This window comes from Cololabis saira, chromosome 17, assembly GCF_033807715.1.
Source record: "Cololabis saira isolate AMF1-May2022 chromosome 17, fColSai1.1, whole genome shotgun sequence".
NCBI lineage: Eukaryota > Metazoa > Chordata > Actinopteri > Beloniformes > Belonidae > Cololabis > Cololabis saira.
Window position 1 is genome coordinate 26,440,451 of NC_084603.1, and position 22,364 is coordinate 26,462,814.

Genomic DNA, 22,364 nt, shown 5'->3' on the forward strand with positions numbered 1-22,364 from the left:
ATTCAAATGAGACATAAATACCCCCCCAAAAAATAAAAAAAATAGCCCATTTTAAATGGGAACCAATTACTCTTTAGCTTCGTTAAGCAAACATATTTTGGTTATAGGTCGTTCAATTATGTTTGCCTTGGTCTTCAAACTAACCACGGGTACCAGTCCTCTCTTGTCAGGGGAGGCTTCCAGGACTCTTAGTGGCATCCATGACCCACTTTTCTTGCTTAACTCTCCTCCTATTCTTTCCTATGAATCTTTTCCTCCTGCTACATCTTCTTTTTGGCTTCTTCTTCCAACTTCTTCCTTTTTCTCTTGCTGCTCTTTCCAGTTCCTGTTGGAGAGCGAGAGCCTTTTCTTTTCCCACTTGCTGCCTTTCAGCTGCGGTTTGTCGCTCCTTCTCTGGCTCTCTTTTCAGCTCCAGCGCTCTGAGAGCTCGCAGTTCTTCCTCCTCAGCCTTTTTTGCCAGATGTTCCTTCGGATGTTTCTCTTGTTCTGCAGAAGCTTGCACATTCAAGTCGTAGTTGGACTGGCTGGTTAATAGCTCTTCAACCCTGTCAATGGCATAAACTCAAGACAGGCATCTCTTTCAGGCTACACACTTTGGGAAGTGGATAGAAGCACTCACCAGACAATCCTGAAATTTCCAGGCTGTCAACAGTGGACCTTCCTACTGCGTTATAATGGCCCAATCTTAATCTTAATCTTAATTTTGCGCCCTTCTATGTTCAATTTGTCAATGAGTTTCCTGGTGAAGAAAGTCCCTGTACTCCCTGGGTCCAGAAAAGCATGGGTTTCAATAACCGTGTTTCCCTTTGAGCACTTCACCTTAACAGGTAAAATGGGAAGAATTCCATTGCAGTGGACAGCCCCTGTAAGACCACAAGCAGAGGATGTTGTAGAGCTGTCAGAAGTCTTTGAATGCTCAGTAAGTTTTTGCTCACCATTCTTCTGAGTAACCCTTTCTTTCTCTCTAATGTGCAAAACACTTGGATGCGTTAGGTTTCACTTTTTGCAAGTGATGCGCCTGTGGCAATTCTTGCTCAATTGTCCTGTGCACAAGAAACTGAAACACAGACCTTTCTCCTTTAGATGGTCCAGTTTCTCCATACAGTATGTGTCGTCCTTCCCAGTTTAAAACATTGTTCCAAAACATGATCCGCAGCATCACAATTCAGGCAGAAAATAGAATCAGTCTTGGTAAAGGATGTTACTTTGTTCTGAACCTTTTCCTTCTTGTCGAGATCTGGTTTGCTGTATCCATCCTCATTCTTGTGAGCGACTACTCTGCATCCATTCTCAATTACCACCTGTGTTGCAAAGCTGTTTCTTCTCAGCTGTAGTGTCCCCTGTGATGGTTTCAACTATAACTTGATTGCTTTTGTAGCTCCTTTGATAACGGTTGAAGTGTCCTATATGTCACCAAAGACTGGATCTGAAGTGATTCTGACCTGGTGCTCAATGAACTTCACAATATCTGAAAATCTTGTTCCTTGACTCGTTTTCTCCAGTATCTCACATGCCTTTGCTCTCCACCTATCCCTGATTTTGTACTGAAGCTTCTGATTCAGAATTTATGTTTGCTGGCATGTTCAGTACTTGAGGAACTTAAGATCCTCCATAGCGTTGGAACACTCACGAAGGAAAACTCCATACGCTTTGAGCGCTTTGCTGTCCTCAGCTTTGATACTTGGCCATCCTGTGACCTTCTCCATGTAGGCCGCTGTTATCTTGAACTTATTTCCAAAGTGCTCTTTGAGCAACCTTTTGGCAACAGCAAATCCTTTATCTGCAGTCATATGAAGGCAGCTGCATACCATATCCCTTGGCTGCCCCCTAGTCAATTGTTCAAGATAGTAAATAGTCTCCTTTACAGCTGGTCTTTGCTTCCACGCAGTGCTCAAACGCCTTCATAAATGTGTTGAACTGCTGAGAATCTCCATCATAAGTTGGAATTTCACTGCGAGGCAGCAGCTGTGACAGTTGCATTTGAACAAGGAAAACTGTTATGTCATTCTGTTGTTGCAGCAGATTGTAGAGGCCTGCTGTCTGATGTTGGCCTTGCAGGGGTTGAAAGCTTTGACTGAAGGTTGTCTGACGGTAACTGAGGGGTTTCAGAGCCTTGACTGACAATTGGCTTTGGTTGTGATGCAAAATAAGTTGTTTTTTTCCCCCAAATTTGGCATGATAGCTGGCGTTACCAATGGTGAAGCATTGCTTTGTAGTGGTAGAGATGCATACTGCTGTGAGGGTGGAGGGACAAATGTTGAGGCCTGTGGAGGGAGAGAGGGGAGCGGGAGCTTAGGTCTAGCCCCTTTCCTGATGTAGGAAGCCATTCCATCCGATTGCCTTGAATGGATGCTGCTACCTATCTGTAGCACTGCTAACTTAAGCTCGAGCCAAGAGCGCGGCCTGTTCCACCTCTGCAATGCGTCTGCCTGAAGAAGTGGAGGCTCGGCTACTTGAAGATCTGCTACCTGAGCCATGGTGTCTTGACCTCACGTTTGAAATGCTGTCTTGAGGTTGAATCTGATCCTCCTCTTCCTCATCCTTTCCAACAGCAGCTCCATTTACATTGACATCAACAGTTTGAGAATTTTCCCTTTCATATTTCTTTAAAGTGTCCCTTTTCATTTTCACTTTGGACAGTTTGAGTTTGACCCAGAAACTCATCACCATGATCATCACCCACTTTGATAGCTAGACAAGCTTTAGTGTCAGACAACCATTGTTTTGTACCCACAATAAACTTGTTGATATTCAACATTTTAGCTTGGAACAATATTTCATGTCTGCTTGCTTCATCAGGCAATAAACCCAATAAAGATATATGCACCTGCTGTATTTTGTCACACAATCCATCGTACTTGTTCAATTCATTTTCAACATCATTTACATGCTCTTTATCACCCATCAATTTAGCAATATGTTGGGTTCGGTTGGGAGTCTGCTACCAATGCATTGGGGTTACGCGAATGTGTCCACACAAATTATCATGGGCATTCATAGTATCACCGCTGATCAACACATACCCCAATCAAGATGATGTGTTAGGTTTACTTACGATATAATATAGTGTACAGTTTATACCAGAGAGACCAAGTGTTGTTCACGTCTAACAAAGTTGTTGTTACGTTGAGATCTGTTTTGTGTTTCTGTTTTTTTTTTTTTAAAGTTACGTTGGCCGTGCGATTTCAAAATAAAAGTGTCTTAAATTATGCGGTCATTTACATACTGTTTTTATTTCTTGGTTGTGCATTTGCTGTTTTCAAGGCATATTTCTTTGATATTTCTATCCTGATACGTCAACGTCTTTGTCAGTCAACCTGTTTATTTCCCACTTTGATTGAACTTGCTCCAAATTTCAGACAGGGCTGATTGGGAACAATCAATATCTTTCTACTTTCCATCATGAATTACCTCCTTGAAGGAGTTTTTAATCCCTTTTCCAAAATTTCAGCTGAAAACTCTGTTGCTGGGGCAATTTTTCCCCGGAATCAATTACAAGAGCTCACTAAAATGCTTTCGGACTGCAGACTAATTTGCAAATTAAACTTGTGTAGGCTTTTCTTTTATAACTGAAAATCAGTGAGTCAATATGATAAAAGAAAATAAATAATTTCTATTAATTACAGCAATTTATTTACATAATTATTATAATTATTTTTTTTACAAAACAAAATAAGCCAGGTGTTTCCATATTTTTGCCAGGGGCCGTACAAGATTTTACACTTTCATAACCCAGGTATTGCAAAAGTCAAAGATAAAATGGAAATATGCAAACAATTTATGTGGAAGTGCAAGTGTGATGCCCTGAAATCCCAATTGTAGGATTGTCCTCTATGAGCAAAGTTAACAATTCCAGTGTAAAATCTCATGTTGAAATGAAATGAAATGATCTACTGCTGACTGTGTTCTGTGCGTCTGCCTTTCTGTCCCTCTTCAGTCCAGATGTTAGAGGGACTCGCCAGCAGCTGCAGCAGGAAATGAGCCCCCAGGCAGTGAAAACGCTAACACACTTCCACACAGAGAAGACACACCAAAACAAAACACGTGCATGCATGCACACACACCCATGAACTGTGACACCAAAGCATTGCATGCCCCTTATCCACTTCTTTTAATTCATGTTGTGTACCTGACCTGCTGTTTAAGGCTGCTTTCCATGCCAGTATACATACATATGGATACGTTTTTGGGTTGTTGTTTTTTTTTTTCGGGGGGGGGGTGTTTTCCCCTGTATTTATCTGTTTTTACTTGACGAGTGTGTATGCACAGGCAATGGCATGCCAGCCCGTCAGCCTGCCTGCCACAGAGCCAGCCCCCAAGCCAGCAGGAACATTTGCCTTGTGGCTCCAATTCCCAGGAATGCCTAACCTGTGCCAGCTGCTGAGAACATGTTACCTGTGCCAACAGTGCGCCTGCTCTGCCCACCACATCACCCACCATTCTGTCTCCATCTGGGTGCGAGATCGGATTTGTGTGGGCATTTGTGAGCAGCTTAGACTGTCTTTAACTCTTCCCACATCTGCATTTGTAGTCACATATGTGCTTGCAGAGGTGCCTTTTTTTGTGTGTGTGGTATTCACTGTGCCAGTGAATGAGTATATAGATGTCTGTAATGTGTGCGTGTGTGTGCATGGCTACTCGGGTGTGTATGTGTGTCTCCATCTGTGTGTGCCGGGCCTCCCTTGCCTGCATCTGGAGAAGCATTGGACAGGCTTTCCAACGAGGGCAATGGTAGCCAGGCTGCCAAACAGCCCAGATGTTAGTTCTGTAAGCCTCAGGCTAAATGGAGGGGGCCACACTCTCAATAATCAGTAAACCACAACTGCTTTTTTTCAGCGTAAAAGAGAAAGAGACACAATGCAAGTAGAAGTCAGATGAAAAAGATGTATCATCTGACAAGATTGCAGGTGTGCAGGGATCAGGGATTCCCTCATCTTATATTTAATGGAAACTATTACACAATTTTTGAAGACAATCTTGCTTTCCTATATTCATGCACACCAGCACAAAGAGCAAGTGATGAACCCAAATGCTTTTAACAAGTCCTGTTTATTTTGCTGTCATGTTCGTGATGTAATATTAATTCAACATCAAACTTGCGTTATATAGTGACAAAACAAGCCACTGACTGAGGTCTGGATGGAACTCCTATTAGATGCTTTGCTCTGAAGTGACAGTGTTTAGTCATGGCAGACTTAAGACAAACTGATAAAAGAGTTTGAACTTCCCCCTTACTTGGAGTTATTTTTTGAGGATATCCACTCAGAAAGTCGCACATTTCCAAACCAGTAGAAATTAAATTAATATTTTTCACATGTTTTACTCACACCTAGCATTTAAAGGACAGCTGTGGAGTAGCTGGGAGAGTTGGTTGCCCTCAAGCCAGGAGGTTGCTGAGTTGATCCCCCTCATTGTCCCCCAGCCAGCAAAGGACAGAGTCCCAAGCTAGGAATAAAGGGGAGGGTCGTGTCCAGGAGGGCGAGAAAAGCCAGTGCTAAACGGTATGTTTTTCATAATGATGTGAAATGATCAGTGGTCTGAGTAGATTTGAACCTTTGTTGGATGTAACAACAGAAGAAGCTCCAACTCCTCTGCTTGAAACTGTTAGAAGGTAAAGTATAGAGTTGCAATAATCTAATTGACAGGTAATGAAGGCATGACTATCTCTCTCTGTTTTTAAAGATAAAAAAAACAGTTTTAATCACTGACCTGATCTTTTTTTTAATCAAATTTACAACCAGAACCAAAAATCACAACAAAAAGGCAAATAAATGCTCTTAAAGATTAATTAAAATAAATTGCCTGAGTGACATGTCACAGAGTACAGAAAAAAGTACTTGATCATTCATTTGATTCCATTTGCATTTGTTTCTAAAACCTTTTCACAGTTAACCTCCAAATTCCTCTATGATGATGTTTAGGCAACTGAATTTCCATAATCTATAAATTCAGTTTATAACGATTGTGTGGATTGTTGTGGGGCAGTAATTCTGAGAATCTATAAATAAGCCAATAATTACAACAAAACATAGTTTATAGTAATATGTTTTTGGATATCATACCCTTAGAATATCACAAAATGCACCTTTAAACTGAATGCTCATTTATAATCTGTTAATTTTTCTAAACGCTTGTTCAGCCCGCTTGCATGTGTTGCAATAATCTAGATATCAGTCATTAATTTGTTTTGCTCTGGTACGAATTTAAGGGAACTTTTGTGTTGTGTAGAAAGGGAGCTGGAAAATCTCAAGACTTGGTTTGATGTCAATAAATTATCTCTAAATATTAAGAAAACTAAATTCATGGTTTTTGGGAATCAAAATGAAAGTGATGGTAATATTAAATTAAAAATATGTAATGTTGATATTGAAAGGGTTTTTGAGACTAAATTCCTTGGGGTTGTCATCAACCAAAAGTTAACATGGAAACAACACATTGAATATATTAAAGGGAAAATTTCAAAATCACTCGCAATCCTGTATAAATCCAGAAATATACTGAATTCCAAGGCCTTGCATTTGATTTACTACTCATTGATTGTTCCCTATTTATCTTACTGTGTGGAATTGTGGGGATTCACCTTTAAAACCACCTTAAATTCAATAATAAAACTTCAAAAATGAGCCATACGTATCATCAATAAGGCTGATTACTACGCTCACACAGATCCACTTTTTCTAAATTCTCATGTTATTAAATTTTATGATTTGTTTTATTTTAAAATCATACAAATTATGTTTAAAGCAAAATCAAAAATGCTCCCTGACCCAATACAGAGGTTCTTTTCAATTCAGGAGACTCGTTACAATCTTAGAGGTGTCTGTAATTTCACAGTACAAATGGCTAAAAAAGGTATGAAAAGGAGATGTGTCTCCATCACTGGAGTTAAATTCTGGAATGATGCCAACATAAATTTAAAAACATGTCATTCTTTTGTTGTATTTAAGAAAATGGTTTGTAAAGCTATTTTTGAAGCTTATAAGTGCAATTGACCATCTATTAATGTTTCTTTGCTTTTCTATTGTTTCTTTTGCCTTTTGTTGTTTCTTTGCTTTTCTATTCTCTTTTTGGTTTTCTGGAGGTTGGTAGCCAAAAATAGAAAGTTGGTACTATAGGATAGGCTTTTATAAGCAGTTTGCTTCTGCCTATGCCTTTTCAGTTATTGTTCAACACATTTTTTTGGTTTTGTATGAAAAGTTAATGCTGTGTACAATGTTTTTTTGGTGTTGTTTTGTGTTGCAATGACTGAATAAACTTCATTCATTCATTCATTCATTAAGAATAGTGTTGAAACCTGCATGAATCCGTTATATTTACAGTATTTATTTAAAAACATTGACCGGGTGCAGTGATAGTAAAGCAAAAGAGTAAAGTTCAACAGAAATAAGGAGCTGAAAAAGTTCAGCTCCTTATTGGAGGTCACAGGGAGCGCGTTCAAAAGTAATTTTTATTCCTATATAGGAGTAGGTCACTTACATGGACACACACAGACACAGAGTCTCACTAAATTAAGTGCATCATTTGATTTGTAGAGAATCTGTACAAATTGTCACATTTAAAGAAAACAGCTTGATCAAAGTTCTTTGTGTCTAATGATTAGGTTACTGTGAGGTGACGTTTTGTGCTTTCTCTGAGCTCTGAAGACACAATCTTCCAAACATTCACAAGCAAACATTCATCTATACACCAAAAGGGCCATTTTGGAGACAAACAAACAAACCAAAACAAAACATATTCAATCAAACAGTGGGACACAATTAGCTTGATCATCTGGACTGCTGTGGCTGTGATTTCAGGGTTTTAACTGTGCGTGTGTTAGTGTGTGTGTGTGAGTGAGTGAGCGCCTTGGTTTACCACAGAGGTGGCATCTGCAACGCTGCTTTAGCTCTGTTTGTGAGGTCCATGTGTGCAGACTTCCACAGGGCTTAGAGAACGGCCCCCCATATGGCGATCTGTCACAAGAGCGACGTGACGCAGCCCTCCCCAGTGTGGGACCTCCATCCAGTCATCAGCCTGACAGAGTAAACAACAACTGGACATAGAGGCAGGATGTTGTATTTGTCAGTTATTTTTCCGGATCGGATATTATCTCCTAAATCTGCGATGGTGACGTCATAATCTTTCGCACATGAATTACCTCTGGTCATATGTTTATATTTAAATAATATCCTGAAATCTGTTTCCCCTTTTTGGACAAACAGTTTTTGTTCAACATATTCCAATCCTGTCAGCACCCCCCTCTCCAAAAAAACATCAAAGGTTAAAAAACAGACTTTTAAAACAGCAGATATCTGTTTCTGATAAGGATGATGGTGCTTGAGGTGGTTTAAATAAGTACGGCAATAAAGAATGCCTTTTCTTTTAACTTTTAACTTTCTTTTAACGCTGAAAAAAAAGTTTGGCCAAGTACCTTCCCAAGTTAGTCTGTCAAACATGCCAGATAATACATTTGGGAAATGCAAATTGCTCAGAGAATAACGCATCTCCTCCCATGACAACCAAGCTTCTCACATCTGCCTCGCTTCCTGTCCGCAGATGTTACACAGCAGTTTGTTCAGAGAAGGAGAAGAAGATTCCTCCTTCGCCTCCCCAAGGAGTGTGTAGCCTGGGGAAAAACCACATTTACACATAAACTGTTAATTTGTCTCCCTAAGCCAGTGTGTATGTGAAGACAAAGACAAAAGGGAGACTGGGAGACGGGAATATGTCATTCGGAGGAAATGAAGGAGGAGCAGACCAGAAATAGGAAGTGGCTGGTGCGAAAGCTGAGGGGCCCTTGGGGGACATCAAAATCTTTGGAAGCGTGTGTATATGTGTGTGTGTGTGTGTGTGTGTGTGTGTGTGTGTGTGTGTGTGTGTGTGTGTGTGTGTGTGTGTGTGTGTGTGTGTGTGTGAAAAGGAGCCGCTGCTGCTCTATCCTTTGGCTGTCCTCAAACCGTGTGTGTTTTTGATGTTGATCTCACCCAGTTGCTGGAAAGCCAAACACAGTCTGTGCACCCAGATGTGGACAGATGTGATGTGCACAACTCGACTTCCTCTAAAACTCACAAGCACACACACTGTTTCACACACATGCACACACACACTCACACACACAAAGGAGAGTTGGTAACACACATCCTTCCTGGAGGCCCAGTTGAGAGAGGCTTTCTGGCTTTCATGAGGTATTTAATAAATACAGCAATATTTCCCAAAATCAACGTCAGCGCTCGTGGTGTACAGCTGAGCTCCTGGGGGGATTAGTGTCGGCTCTGCTGTTCCAGATGTTCTGTAACCAAATAAAACACATAGAATTTGTATAATGCAGATGTGTTTACCTCCTGGGGTTCAGAGAGAGAGAGAAAGACAGACGGGCTAATAGGTCTCTCCACTAGCCTGGAGTGGTTCTGCGCAGCTGTGCACACCCAGAGGAGACTGGCTGAGTGGGTTTTGATTGGTGGGACATTTAGGTGTCCTCTGTAACAGGTCAAGCTGGTTGTTTTAAGTATTTCAGCTGTTGTTTTTTTATCTAGTTTCCCTGCTCTCTCTTGTCGGATTCTGTTTGTCACATTTCATCCAATCCCTCACCCACTCACCTCTGCTACACACCCAGTCCTCTGCATGACGACGTCCGTGCGCCATCTGTTGCCGTGAATAACAATGTAGGCTCTTATACTTTAGTGAGGTTTCACATGATTTCAAGCACACCAAAATCATGCATCACATCCACCTTTTTCAGATTTGAATGGTTTTTAAATGTCTAGATCCATGAATATAATTTATGTGGTCAAAAAAGTAGATAAAAAATATTACTCAGTTAAAAAGTAAACAAGCTAGATAAGCATTTCTTGTTGCTTATTTCATAAGTAAACGTAGGCAGTGCTTATACAGTACATGTATTAAAAATACAGCCAGATAACAACTTTCTTCAGGGTGTCAAGAGGATGAAAGCCTGACATTGTGCTTTTCATTTATTCATTTTTCTATGGATTTTATTTCATCTAATGGATTAAAAAGAGACATGTTGATCACAAACACAGACAATACTGTCTCTCACTTCTTTCCCAACCCTGCATTTCACACTCCAAGTTTGGCAGGTCAGTGGTCCATTAATTAAAAGATCAGAGGCTTGTATTGCTTCAAGGTTATATGATATATTTAGTGATTTTCTAACCAGATAATACAATCCCTCTTCTTCTGTGTTCTGATTTTATCTCATATTCTGTTTTTTTGAGTTTGTTTCCCAGTGTTGCTGAAAAGGTGGTATACAACATGAAAAAAAAATCAAAAAACAAAAATCTGTTTGAATGTTGGCATAAAACATACGTACAAGGCTTTTAATCACATATGTGGAATTGTAGTTTAAATTTTACAGACTAAGAGAGCATGTATGAATGTTTATATAGATGGATGAATGTAGGTTGTTGTGTAAAAGTACTTTGACTGGTCAACAGGACTAGAAAGGTACAAAAATACAGTCCAATGGCCAATTACCAATTCAGTGGAAAAAACGGCCGCGTTTATTTATTTTGCATAATCTGTGTCAGAAAAATAGAGTAAATACTACAGAATAGCAACTTTTTCTGATTCAATGTCTTTATATATATACATATGTATATACATGTATGTAGATAGACAGAACCCGACAGAATCCGATGGAAAGAAGTGACATCTAGGATCTCGACGACAGTCGAAGGATGATGATGATGTATGTAAATACATATACACACGTGCATGGACATACATATTGAACATATAAAACCCCTTGTAAATAAATCTATAGAAAATAAATGAATCTGTTGTATATGATTTTTTTTTTAAATAAATATATATATAAAGTAAATTTATACCCAATATGCGCACACCTATATAGCAGAAGGAATTCCCCAACACACGTGCACCACATATGTGAACGTTTTAAAATATGCATGAGTACAAGCACATAGGCAGGCAACCGCACAACCCCACATGTAGCAAGCACATATGCACATACAAGCACAAAGGAAACCAATATACCCTCACAAAACTGGCCAGGTTTTCTCATTTGCAATTAGTTTGCATCTTAATTATTATCTATCTATTAAATTGCACTGACATGTTATTAGACTGGGCAAAATAATAGGTCCACTTTGTAGTGTGATTCAGCATTACTGCGATAATGACATCCTTTAAGCTGCTGTTATAGCGTACTGCAGGAAGAATATGAAGTTTGTTAACACTGAGTCTGAGGATTTTAGATTAATAACTGTATAGCAGCAATGACATACAAGAGGAAAAAGGTTTATAAAGTGTGGCTGTTTTTAAAGAAATGCGTATAGTTAAATTGTTTTTGGTCATCTGGTGATCCACGTACTGGATTTCACACCTGAGTGCGAAATAGGTGACCCAGAATAGAGCCGAGCAGAGCTATGCTGGACCATACTGGCTCCCAAGCTGTCCTGCTGCACAACACACCTTCAACAACGTGGCTGCAGCTGCTCTGTCCTGTCTCGTGTGTGCATATTTGCACGTGTGTCTGCTCTTCTGTGTATGCATCCCCTGCACAGAGTCTGTCTGACCGCAGCTGTCCCTACCTCTATGCGGGTCTCCGGGGCAAGGCTGACCTCTCTCTCCTGAAGCCACTTCAAAGAGACCAGGGATGGGCGGAAGAGGCACAGGGTGCCAAGCAGGCCAGAGTGGCTGCTGCTTCCCTGGGCTTTGGGAGCTGGGGAACTGGGGCTGGAGTGAAGGTAGAAGAGCGGTGGAAGGGGAGGGAGGGGTGGGGGTGTTGCAGAAGGTGCAGAAGGTGAAGGGGGTCACAAACAAGGGGGCGGTGGAGGGGTAGCAGAGCCGCAGAGATGAGAGGTAAGGGACGGGGTGAGGGGGTTATCATAATTCAAATCTGGGAGTTTAGGTCCATGATTATCTGTGTGTGAGCTGTTGAATGTGAACAGACCGTATGTGCTCAAGGGCCACCTTGAGTGTGTGAGCATGTGTGAGATTCACTTCGCAGCGCATTGCCACATCCAGAGGGAGTCCTGGGTCCAGTACAGTGAGAAGTGACAGCAGAGCATACCTGGGAGCAACCATTGCATTGGGGGACCCAAAGGAAAAGATAGACCTATATACACAGATGAACAAAATAATAGTTACATGAATCTTACATATATATCTACTGTGGGGCAAAAAAGTATTTAGTCAGCCACCAATTGTGAAAGTTCTCCCACTTAAAGGAGCTTGAGGCCGGATTGTGGCAAGATTTATGAAAAAAATCCGTATACATTTAAAGTTTTCTAGTAATAATGTCAGATGAAGCGTTCAAAACCCAAAAGAATGAGCCCTCTAGTGTATCTCTCCTTTGCCTTGAACAGGCTGTGTGCTGCAAAATGTGCTGCAATTCGGTCCCGAATTTCCCGCGCTGTCCTGCGGATGTGACGTCACATGACGCTGCATGCACGTTCTCCCCGTTCTCCCGTGCCGGCTTCACTGTTGGCTGCAGTACCCCCAACGGCCGTCGTGGTGAAGGGTGGCGCTAGAGAGTCTCATTTCTTAAAAGGAGCCTCAAGCTCCTTTAACAAGATGAGAGAGGCCTGTAATTTTCATCATAGGTTCACTTCAACTATGAGAGACAGAATGGGGGGAAAGAATCCAGGAAATCACATTGTAGGATTTTTACTGAATCAATTGGTAAATTCCTAGGTAAAATAAGTATTTGGTCACCTACAAACAAGCAAGATTTCTGGCTCTCACAGACCTGTAACTCCTTCTTTAAGAGGCTCCTCTGTCTTCCACTCGTTACCTGTATTAATGACACCTGTTTTAACTGGTTATCTGTATAAAAGACACCTGTCCACAATCTCAAACAGTCACACTCCAAACTCCACTATGACCAAAGTGCTGTCAAAGGACGTGAGAAACACAATTGTAGACCTACAGTACACCAGGCTGGGAACTACTGAATCTGCAATAGGTTAGCAGCTTGGTGTGAAGAAATCAACGGTGGGAGCAATTATTAGAAAATGGAAGACACACAAGACACTGATAATCTCCCTCGATCTGGGGCTCCAAACAAGATCTCACCCCGTGGGGTAAAAATGATCACAAGAAGGGTGAGTAAAGGTCCCAGAACCACATCGGGGGACCTAGTGAATGACCTGCAGAGAGCTGGGACCACAGTAACAAAGGTACCATCAGTAACACACTACGCCGCCAGGGACTCAAACCTGCAGCGCTAGACGTGTCTCCTTGCTGAAACCAGTACATGTCCAGGCCCGTCTGAAGTTTGCTAGAGAGCATTTGGATGATGCAGAAGAGGATTGGGAGAATCTTATATGGTCAGATGAAACCAAAATAGAACTAATTGGTGGAAACACAACTTGTCGTGTTTGGAGGAGAAAGAAAGCTGAGTTGCATCCAAAGAACACCATCCCTACTGTGAAGCATGGGGGTGGAAACATCATGCTGTGGGGATGTTTTCCTGCAAAGGGACCAGGACGACTGATCCGTGTAGGGAAAGAATTAATGGAGCCATGTATTGTGAGATTTTGAGTGAAAACCTCCTTCCATCAGCAAGGGCATTGAAAATGAAACGTGGCTGGGTCTTTCAGCATGACAATGATCCCAAACACATCGCCCGGGCAATGAAGGAGTAGCTCCGTAAAAAGCATTTCAAGGTCTCCAGATCTCAACCCCATAGAAAATCTTTGGAGGGAGTTGAAAGTCTTGTGCCCAGCGACAGCCCAAAACACCACTGCTTGAGAGGAGATCTGAATGGGCCAAAATACCAACAACAGTGTGTGAAAACCTTGTGAAGACAAGGTGATTTTATGGATTTTTTTTTTTTCATTTTGTCTCTCACAGCTGGGATATACCTGTGATGAAAATTACAGGCCTCTCATATATACATACATACATACATACATACATACATACATACATACATACATACATACATACATACATACATACATACATACATACATACATACATACATACATACATACATACATACATACATACATACATACATACATACATACATACATACAGCCATACAGTATATATATTATATGCGGAGAAAACGTACCTACAGTATAGGATTCTACCTTAACCTTTTGCTTTCCCACAAAACCAACAGATGCAGTCTCACTCACTTTATATCACTTTACATTGAATATTTTGAAACTGAGGTCGTGCATGGGATTGATTTTTAGCCATATTTCAGGTTCCAACCTGACATATTACTATGAATGGTTACTTCGGGTCCAGGTTCTATGAATGATTGATTATACGAATGGTTCCAGGTTAGGTTCAAATTAATCGCATAATTAAACATTCCGACAAACTAAAATATTGTTGCAAAAAGGAAAATTAATTTCTATTTTATTTTTCTGGAAACAGGACTATAGCTACACAGTTTTATGGTGTCATTAAAACAAAGAAGACAAAATAAAAAAAGAAGAAAAAAACACAGAAACTAAGTATGGAACCTGCTGAGTGTGATCTTATTTTATTGAAGCAGTTATTATTATTAATTGCCAATTTAGTTTTGACCACTAGTTCAGAAAATACTCCACTCATGACTGAATGGAAATTCATTATTGCAGTTGTTTTCATGATTTAAGTCTCTTAAAAGATTAATTTTAATTTATTCATATGTAATCTTAAAACATACTAAAATGTATAGACCCTTTTTTAATAATGTCATTACCAATCGCTGTAAATGTCTGCAAACTAATATTGTTGACCAACAACCCAAATATTTAGACTTTTTTCATATTAAGTCAAACTTAATGTATATGGCACATTTAAAACAACGAGATTTGACAAAACATTTGTAGAATAACCACAAAAATCTATTAAATGAATCAAAATAAACAAAAACAGTCCTTGCATGATAAAAAGGAAAGACTGATTAACTGGGCCTAACGGCCAATGAGAAAAATTACGTTTTCTGGTGAAAACTACCATTTCATGTATGAACTGAAGAGGCTGACCAACTGTATGCTGTGTGTGTTGTAGGGACACGTCTGGCCACAGCAACAGAACAGAAGGGCTCCCCAGTGTTGCCTTTTTCCTTTTCAAGCTGTCTCTGTACTTCTACCTCTGTTACCTCACCTCTGCTGCACCTCCATCTCTCTCTCTCTATCTCTCTAATGTGTGTATGTGTGTGTGTCTTATGTGTGTGTGTGTGTGTGTGTGTGTGTGTGTGTGTGTGTGTGTGTGTGTGTGTGTGTGTGTGTGTGTGTGTTGAGAGAAGCCAGAATGGTACAGACATTTATTATCTGACACGTTAGCTCCACCTGTGTCTGCACCCTGTACTCTGCCATGACCCAATAAAATACAATATACACCTTCTGCAACTGCAGCCCAGCTCCGTGCTCTGTACCGCTGGGGCAGAAAGACAAGGAGAGATCAGGGGAGAGAGCAAATGATTGGGGGGGTGGGGAATGTTGTTGCACTGTATCTATGGCATTTTAAGTTGTGTGCATATTATTGAGTTAGCATATTATTGAGTTCCAGTGCTTTCAACCAAACTTTTAGTCAAACACAAAAGTTAGCGTTGCTTGAAATAAAATGAAAGGTAATGACAGAGCTGCCATTGAAACACATTGAAAACAAATGCACAAGAAGTATTAGATTAAAAAATGGCATCTTAAAAAACCAAAACATCTTAAATTGGCATCATTCAGCTGATTAGCATTATTTAAAGACTTTTATTCACATGCTCTGTAAAAGGTACAGTCCTGCAATACAAGAATGAGAAAAGGCTGTGAGGTTTGTTCATCATACTGACTCACCTGTAACTATCTCTTAGCTGAAATTATAGGTTTCTATAAGCAATGATTGTGTCAATATGTAACAGACACACAAAAAGCAAAGAGGTACAGTAGTAATACTCTATGGACTATAAAACCCACAGTGTGAACATGGTGCATGCAGAAGTCATTTTCAGGATAAAATCAACATAAGACATTGCACAGTAGCTTGAATGTGTTTGAGAACACCACTGGTTAAAACATTAGCTGTTGCAAAGCAAGTGAAAAATGATCTGATTGTAAAATGGCATAAAGATATTATTTTTAATTCGATTTTTATCATTCAATTAGGCAAAAAAAGAGTAGAAGTATGCAAATTCTGGATAGCCTATATAGTTACAACTTGAAAAATATTACAATTTATTCCGTTTTTGTTGAAGGAAAAAAAAACAGAATAATTGGTTTTCAGATTAAACTAAAAGGTTAATCTGAAAACACGTTTGGTTTAGTAAGGAAAGGCAAAGGGATGCATGTTTAAAAGCATTATCATCCATTACCTAAATTTGGTAAACAGTATTTTTGACCACCTAAATTAATGAATCCCACTATAAGTTTGGATAAATGAAAATGTAATGACAGCACTTGTTTTGTTTATCAAGGCAAACACTTTTAAAGTCTTAAGAATTTTAAATACATTTGAATTTGAATTTGAAATACATTTTTACACCAAAATACTTGGTCTTGTGATCTGTCCACATACTGTTTACCAATAATAAAGCCCTGGTGTGAGATTATCTATCTTTTCAAACTGTTACTTGTTGTAACTGTCACTCATTGTTATTTTTTTAAATATTAAGCAGCGCAAATTAACCTTTCCCATTCAAGAAGACATTTTACTTTGATTTATTCTGTTAATTCACCATCCCAAAATCACGCCGTGTTCATGTTCACTCCGCTCAGCCTTTACAGCACGTAACACAACACATGCACTTGGAGGATGTACAAGATCTCACAGATAAACCACCTTAACTCCTGATTCTCGCGATAGTTGGCTTATTAACTGCTAGAAAGAAGACACGCACGGGATGTTGGGATGGAGGGATGAGATAAGTGCAGAGAGGAGTTGAAACCGGACGCCGAGCAACAACCCCTTACACTCGTTGGCTGCAGAAAATTACGAGACGGTAAGATGTGCGCATTTTGCGCTTGTGTTTGCATGCGTGTGCTGCAGGGGAACTGGGGGGGTTCACGGCAGAAACGGGGGTTTCGCGTCCATCAGTGACGTCACCGGTCTTCCTCACAACAGCCGTCGGCTGCAGCGCGGATCTCTCCGACGTCCGTCCTGCAGCCGCTCCAAAACACTATTTCTGTGCAAACCTCGGACCGTCGCCCAGTTCAGCTGGCAGTCTCGCATATTTATACGTCACTCAGTCACCCGGAGCGGGAGTGATAGACACAGAGCAAGCAGGTGCCCGGGAATATCAGCTCACCTGTCGCTGATCCTGCAGGTAAAGCCTGAATTATGGTTCTGCGTTAAATCGACGCAGAGCCTACAGTGCGTGTCGCCGCGTATCCTACACCGTAGGCTCTGCGTTGGTGTAACGCGGACCATAAATCAGCCTTACCGCTGCAGGTCCGCCTCGCTGTTGTCAGAGCGGAGCCACCAAGTATCTGCTCTGTGACGCAGTGGTGGCTCCTATATCTCCTAAACACTATGCGGGATCTTTTCAGTAGGAGAAATTGTCATAATAATATTGTTTATAGTTTACCAGGCGTTTGAATTAAGTATTGTTTACCTCATTATTATACTTTTTGGTCTGATTTTAAGTCCAAGGTCGATCATCGAGTGCAACAGATGCTTTGTGAGTTTTGTAAGGGACCATATTTGTTTTTTTGATATGACAGCTTATAACCTTTTTAATATGACAAAGACTTTGTCAAAGAAACAAACAAAGTATTTATTTATTCAAAAATCTGGGGTGATACTCAGCAACTTATATGGCTGTTTTACATTTTTACATAGTCTTTGATTATAATTGGTAATACTACAGCTCATCAAATGTTTTTACCAAACTTGTTTAATGGCTCATTGACTATTCTCATTAATTCGTCTTTAATATCTTAAAAATTCTAGTATTGCTTTCTACAGTATATCCTAAGTTCAGAGATGAGATGTTTTTTTTGTTTGTTTGTTTTTTTTGTTATATCCAGAATAGAGTTCTGGTTTAGTAAATACTCACATTATAGAAACTAATATTGCATTTTTTTGTCTTTTTTTTTGATTGAAAAATATTCACACTACCAACTGGAATTATATTAAACTATTTTAGTTCTATTTTACATCCTCTATGTAGGATCCTGGCTCTCTTGTATTATTGCCTGCTTTTGCCGTTTCACACAGACCAAGCAGAGGCAGCATAGCGCTGTTCCAGTGTGTACTTTCAATCACAAAGTCAGAGGCATGACCGTTGCTTCAGTGTGCAGGGCAGCATGTTCTCCCATGCCAGCTTTCCCTTACAGTACACACTCAGATCGGTTTGGCTCTGCGACAACTTTACATTACAGCCAATCACAGGCAGCACTTTGCGCATCCCAGGTATCGAAAATGGGAACCAAATGACCGGGCATCTTTTAATACAAGGTGGTACCAACGGATTTCAGTCGGTGCCATAAAAGAAGCGAAGCCCTAAAACTGAGTCAAAGGAGTGACAGCTTTGATCTACATTTCTGTCTCTGTACTTTTAAAAACAGAATTGAGAAGAAATACAGTGAAGATGTAGGAATCTGGTCTTCAATTGGCTATATGAAAAGAGCTTGTGTCCTCTGCCAGTGTTGACAAAAGATGCTTGTGCTTTGAGAGAGCCCACCACCAAATGTATACAAACTGTTTTGACTAGAAATTCACTGATATTCTCAGATGATATGGGTTTCCAGTTATGTTTAAGGTCTGATTTACTGATTTTTGGCCAATCATCAGAAACTGCCTGCATATTTAGCACAGGAGGTCTTCAGCTGGTTAAGGGTCTTTTAAGTGTTGGGTTTATTGTCCAGAATGTTTTGTTTGTTGTGCCAATAGAGGTTGTAGTTCTCTATCATATCGAGACTATCTCTCCACTCCGTTACATATTTCATATGTACGGGGATGACCCCCCCCTGCTGTCAAGGTACGTGGATATTTCTTTAAGACACACCGGCTTGCCCGGTCACGCCCTCAGGTTTACCTATAAAGCACCTGTGCTGGCGTGTAATCAGTGATTGTTTGATCTCCACCTGAGTCAAGGTGCAGCGTGAGACGATCTGTGTTACTCCGTGTTCTAACTACAAGCGATGCGAGCGAGTGTCAGCGACAAAATCAATTCCATTGCTTTATTTTCTATTGGACTGTCCTAACTGGCCGCGAGCGACGCAACGCTGCGCAGCGCGAGGCGGCGCGCCGTTTTGAGCTGAACATTTGTCGGACGCCCTGCTTCTATTTTCTTCCTGCCGCTCGCGTTGAAAGCCGGTTGATAGCACTGTAGGAAACAGTCATTTCAATACAAGAACCTCAATAAAGTGGCAGCTGCTGGAGAGAGATCGCCAGGGAGCTGGAAGGTTCTGATAACATAATAAGATATAATAATAATAATAATAAGATAATATATAATAATATAATAATAGGATAATATTTCTTTCTGCCACTTTATTGAGGTTTTTATAATGAAATGAGGAGGTATCATAGAGATAACTTCTCATTTCAACTAACTGGATCAGCCGTTCCTCATCCATGACTGTTTCCTACAGCGCTTTCAACCGGCTTTCAACGCGAGCGGCAGGTAGAAGATAGAAGAACATTTAAATATCAAAATATCAAGCTTGTTTTCTGCTTAGAAAGTGCAAACGTAGGAAGATTACAAGTACTCACCCATCTTTTACACACATCTTTTACTCTTTTAGGAGTTATTTTAGAAGTTTCTTTCAGGAGCGCACAGGCGGGTAGTGCGGTGAATAAAGGCAGATTTATGGTTCCGCGTAAAATCGACGGCGTAGTCTATGGCGTAGGGTCTGCATTGGTGTAACGCAGAACCATAAATCAGCCTTTTAAAAAGCGAGTTTCAGCTGTCAATCAAAATAACGTGGGGGCCCAGAACGCTTTCAGTGTGGACAGAGAGCGTCCGATGCCACGCAGTGCGACGCGATAGTCGGACGCTCGCATGCAGTTAGCACAGGTTGTTACAGAGTGTGAGTGTGAGTGTGAGTGTGAGTGTGAGCGTGCGAGCGTGCGTGCGTGCGTGCGTGCGTGCAGCGTCAATCCACTTACCTACCATAGCTTTGGTTGGGCGTCTGTCTCCGGACAGCCTCCCTGGATTGCTGTTTCCCTTCTTCTTCTCCAGAAACACACAGAACCGGCTCCTAGTCCAGTGTATTGCTCGCGGTTTCGTGAGTTAACACGCCCGGTTGGATCCGTGCTGGGTGCAGTCTTCTGATCACGGATGTGATTCCCCATGCCGACGTATTGCTCACGGTTCCGTGTAGTGTTGTCCCGATCGATCGGGTGGCCGATCGATCGGGTGGCCGATCGATCGGGCCCGATCACATCATTTTCAAAAGATCGGGATCGGCCAAAAAAGTATCGGGACATACTGTTATGGCTCGGCCGGCTGGTTTCCGACTCCGCGACCCGGTAGCGCTGGGAGCGCGGAGTCGGCGCAGCGGCCAGAAGAGCCGGGCGGCTCTGCTCTGAGCCCCAGCTGCAGCTCAGAGCGGCTCCAGCAGCTCCAGGCCAGTTCGTCTTATTTGTTTGCTTATTGCTCTGTGCCTATGTTTTAACATATATTAATTATTTAATCATTTTATAATTGCATTTAACAATACAGACAGTTGATGTGTGTTTATTGTAAGATTTTGGGCAGCGCCGGCGGCTGAAGAATCGTTTGTGCTGGTGGGGAAGGAAGCGTGGCTAACAGAGAGCTAACAGCAGCTAGGCTACGCTCAGATAAACGGTCTGAAAGTTTTAAAAACAAAGAAAAGCTGTCGGAGAAAAGTGACTGTAGTGTTATGTAAATGATTATCCGTCACTCGTAAATCATCTTTTGGTCCACTTTATTGACTCGGTAACAACACAGGGATGACGGACTGCTATTTTGCAGGCTGGTGTTACGGTCTAAAGGGTCCGTGTCTGAACAACCACAATTGGTTCCTACGCTCTGCGTGACATCAGCACAACACAGTGACAGAAAACTATAACAGCCACAATGAATATCTGCTGCTATTCATTTCATGCTGTTGAGAATTCTGCACTACGGTTAAGCCAAAATGTATTTTCATTTTCTTATTGATTGTGAGTTTGACTGGATGTCATTCAACTTTTAAACCTCGTAAGTAAACTACCTCCTTTTGAAGTGAAATTGATTTATTTTTGTTATTTTACTATTCTGAACTTTTTGTTTTAGTTTACAATTTCATGTTTCTACATTTTGTGGCACCAGAGCTGATAAGCTTTGTTTTGATCCAATGATGCAGTCAGTGAAAAAACAAAAATATGTCCATGTTGGAGAGAATGGACAATACAGTTTTTTACTTAATTTACTTTACTTTTTTTTACTTTACTTTTTTACTTAATTCTTTGCCAAAATGTATCTGATTGGGAAAAAGTATCGGAAATGTATCGGGAGCCAAAAAAAGTGATCGGATCGGGAAAAATCGGGATCGGCAGATACTCAAACTCAAGTGATCGGGATCGGATCGGGAGCTAAAAAATCCTGATCGGGACAACCCTAGTTCCGTGAGTTGACGCGCTCGGTGGAGCCCGCGTGGTGTGCAGACTGTTTAAGTCGGCTGACAGTGGGTGGGAAGATGTGGCTCTCCAGTCGAGCCTGCATCTCTCTGCCTCCGGTAACAACGTGAGGTGGTTAGACGCCGGTGCGTCCTCAGAGTGATAGTCCGTGTTAAGCGCCGACCGAGTCCGGGTCGGCTGACAGCAGACATCTCTCCCTTTTTGTCATAAGTACAAACAAAAGACAAACAAACAAGCTAGGCTATCACAAAGCCTCGAATATTGGCCAGGCTAGTCATGAGTACTTGAGCCAGTGTAAACAATCAGTGACGCTCCAGGTGCTGTCGGCCCCGCCCCCTGCAAAGGAGCGGAGTGATTGTACCGAGGATTGCGCAATCATGGCGGCCCAGCATGGACACTCTTGCATGGGTTGTGAGGTTTCCATGCCTCTGGAGGATGGCCACGATGAGTGTATTGAGTGTTTGGGACCTCAGCACGCATTTTTGGCCAGAGAAAGCCCACAGTCGTGCATGAATTGTTTTATTTTGTCTGCACGTACCAGAGAGGCCCGCTGTAGATATTTCTCCGGGGAGCGGGCAGGTTCCCCTCTTTCTAAGACGCCCAAAAGGAAAGTTGGGAAGTCGAGGGCCGAAGCCACACAAGGGAGGGGGGAGTGTTCGAGACCCTGGCAGGGCACTCTGCCTCCCCCTATGCCTACAAAAGTAGGCTGGCCTTGTGTTGACCCCCATGGGTGGTTTCCACCATGACTCATGGCTACCGCTTACAGTTTTCACACAGACCCCTCTGGCAAGGTTGGCCACTTTCACTACTGTGACCAACCCTCAACATGCAGAGGTTCTGCGGGAGGAGTTGTCCTCCCTTCTGGAGAAACACA

At 41.4% G+C, this 22,364-nt stretch overlaps 1 protein-coding gene across 2 annotated transcripts in view; it reads left to right on the forward strand.

Moving 5' to 3' along the window:
* Positions 1–16,783: 16,783 nt before the first annotated feature.
* akt3a (v-akt murine thymoma viral oncogene homolog 3a) overlaps positions 16,784–22,364 on the forward strand; it is a 72,248-nt gene continuing 66,667 nt past the window's right edge. Inside the window, exon 1 of one of the 2 annotated variants that reach the window (XM_061745924.1) lies at positions 16,784–16,901. The gene's annotated coding sequence lies outside the window, so the exon portion shown is untranslated. The remainder of the gene's footprint in view (positions 16,902–22,364) is intronic. The other variant, XM_061745925.1, reaches the window with a different exon arrangement.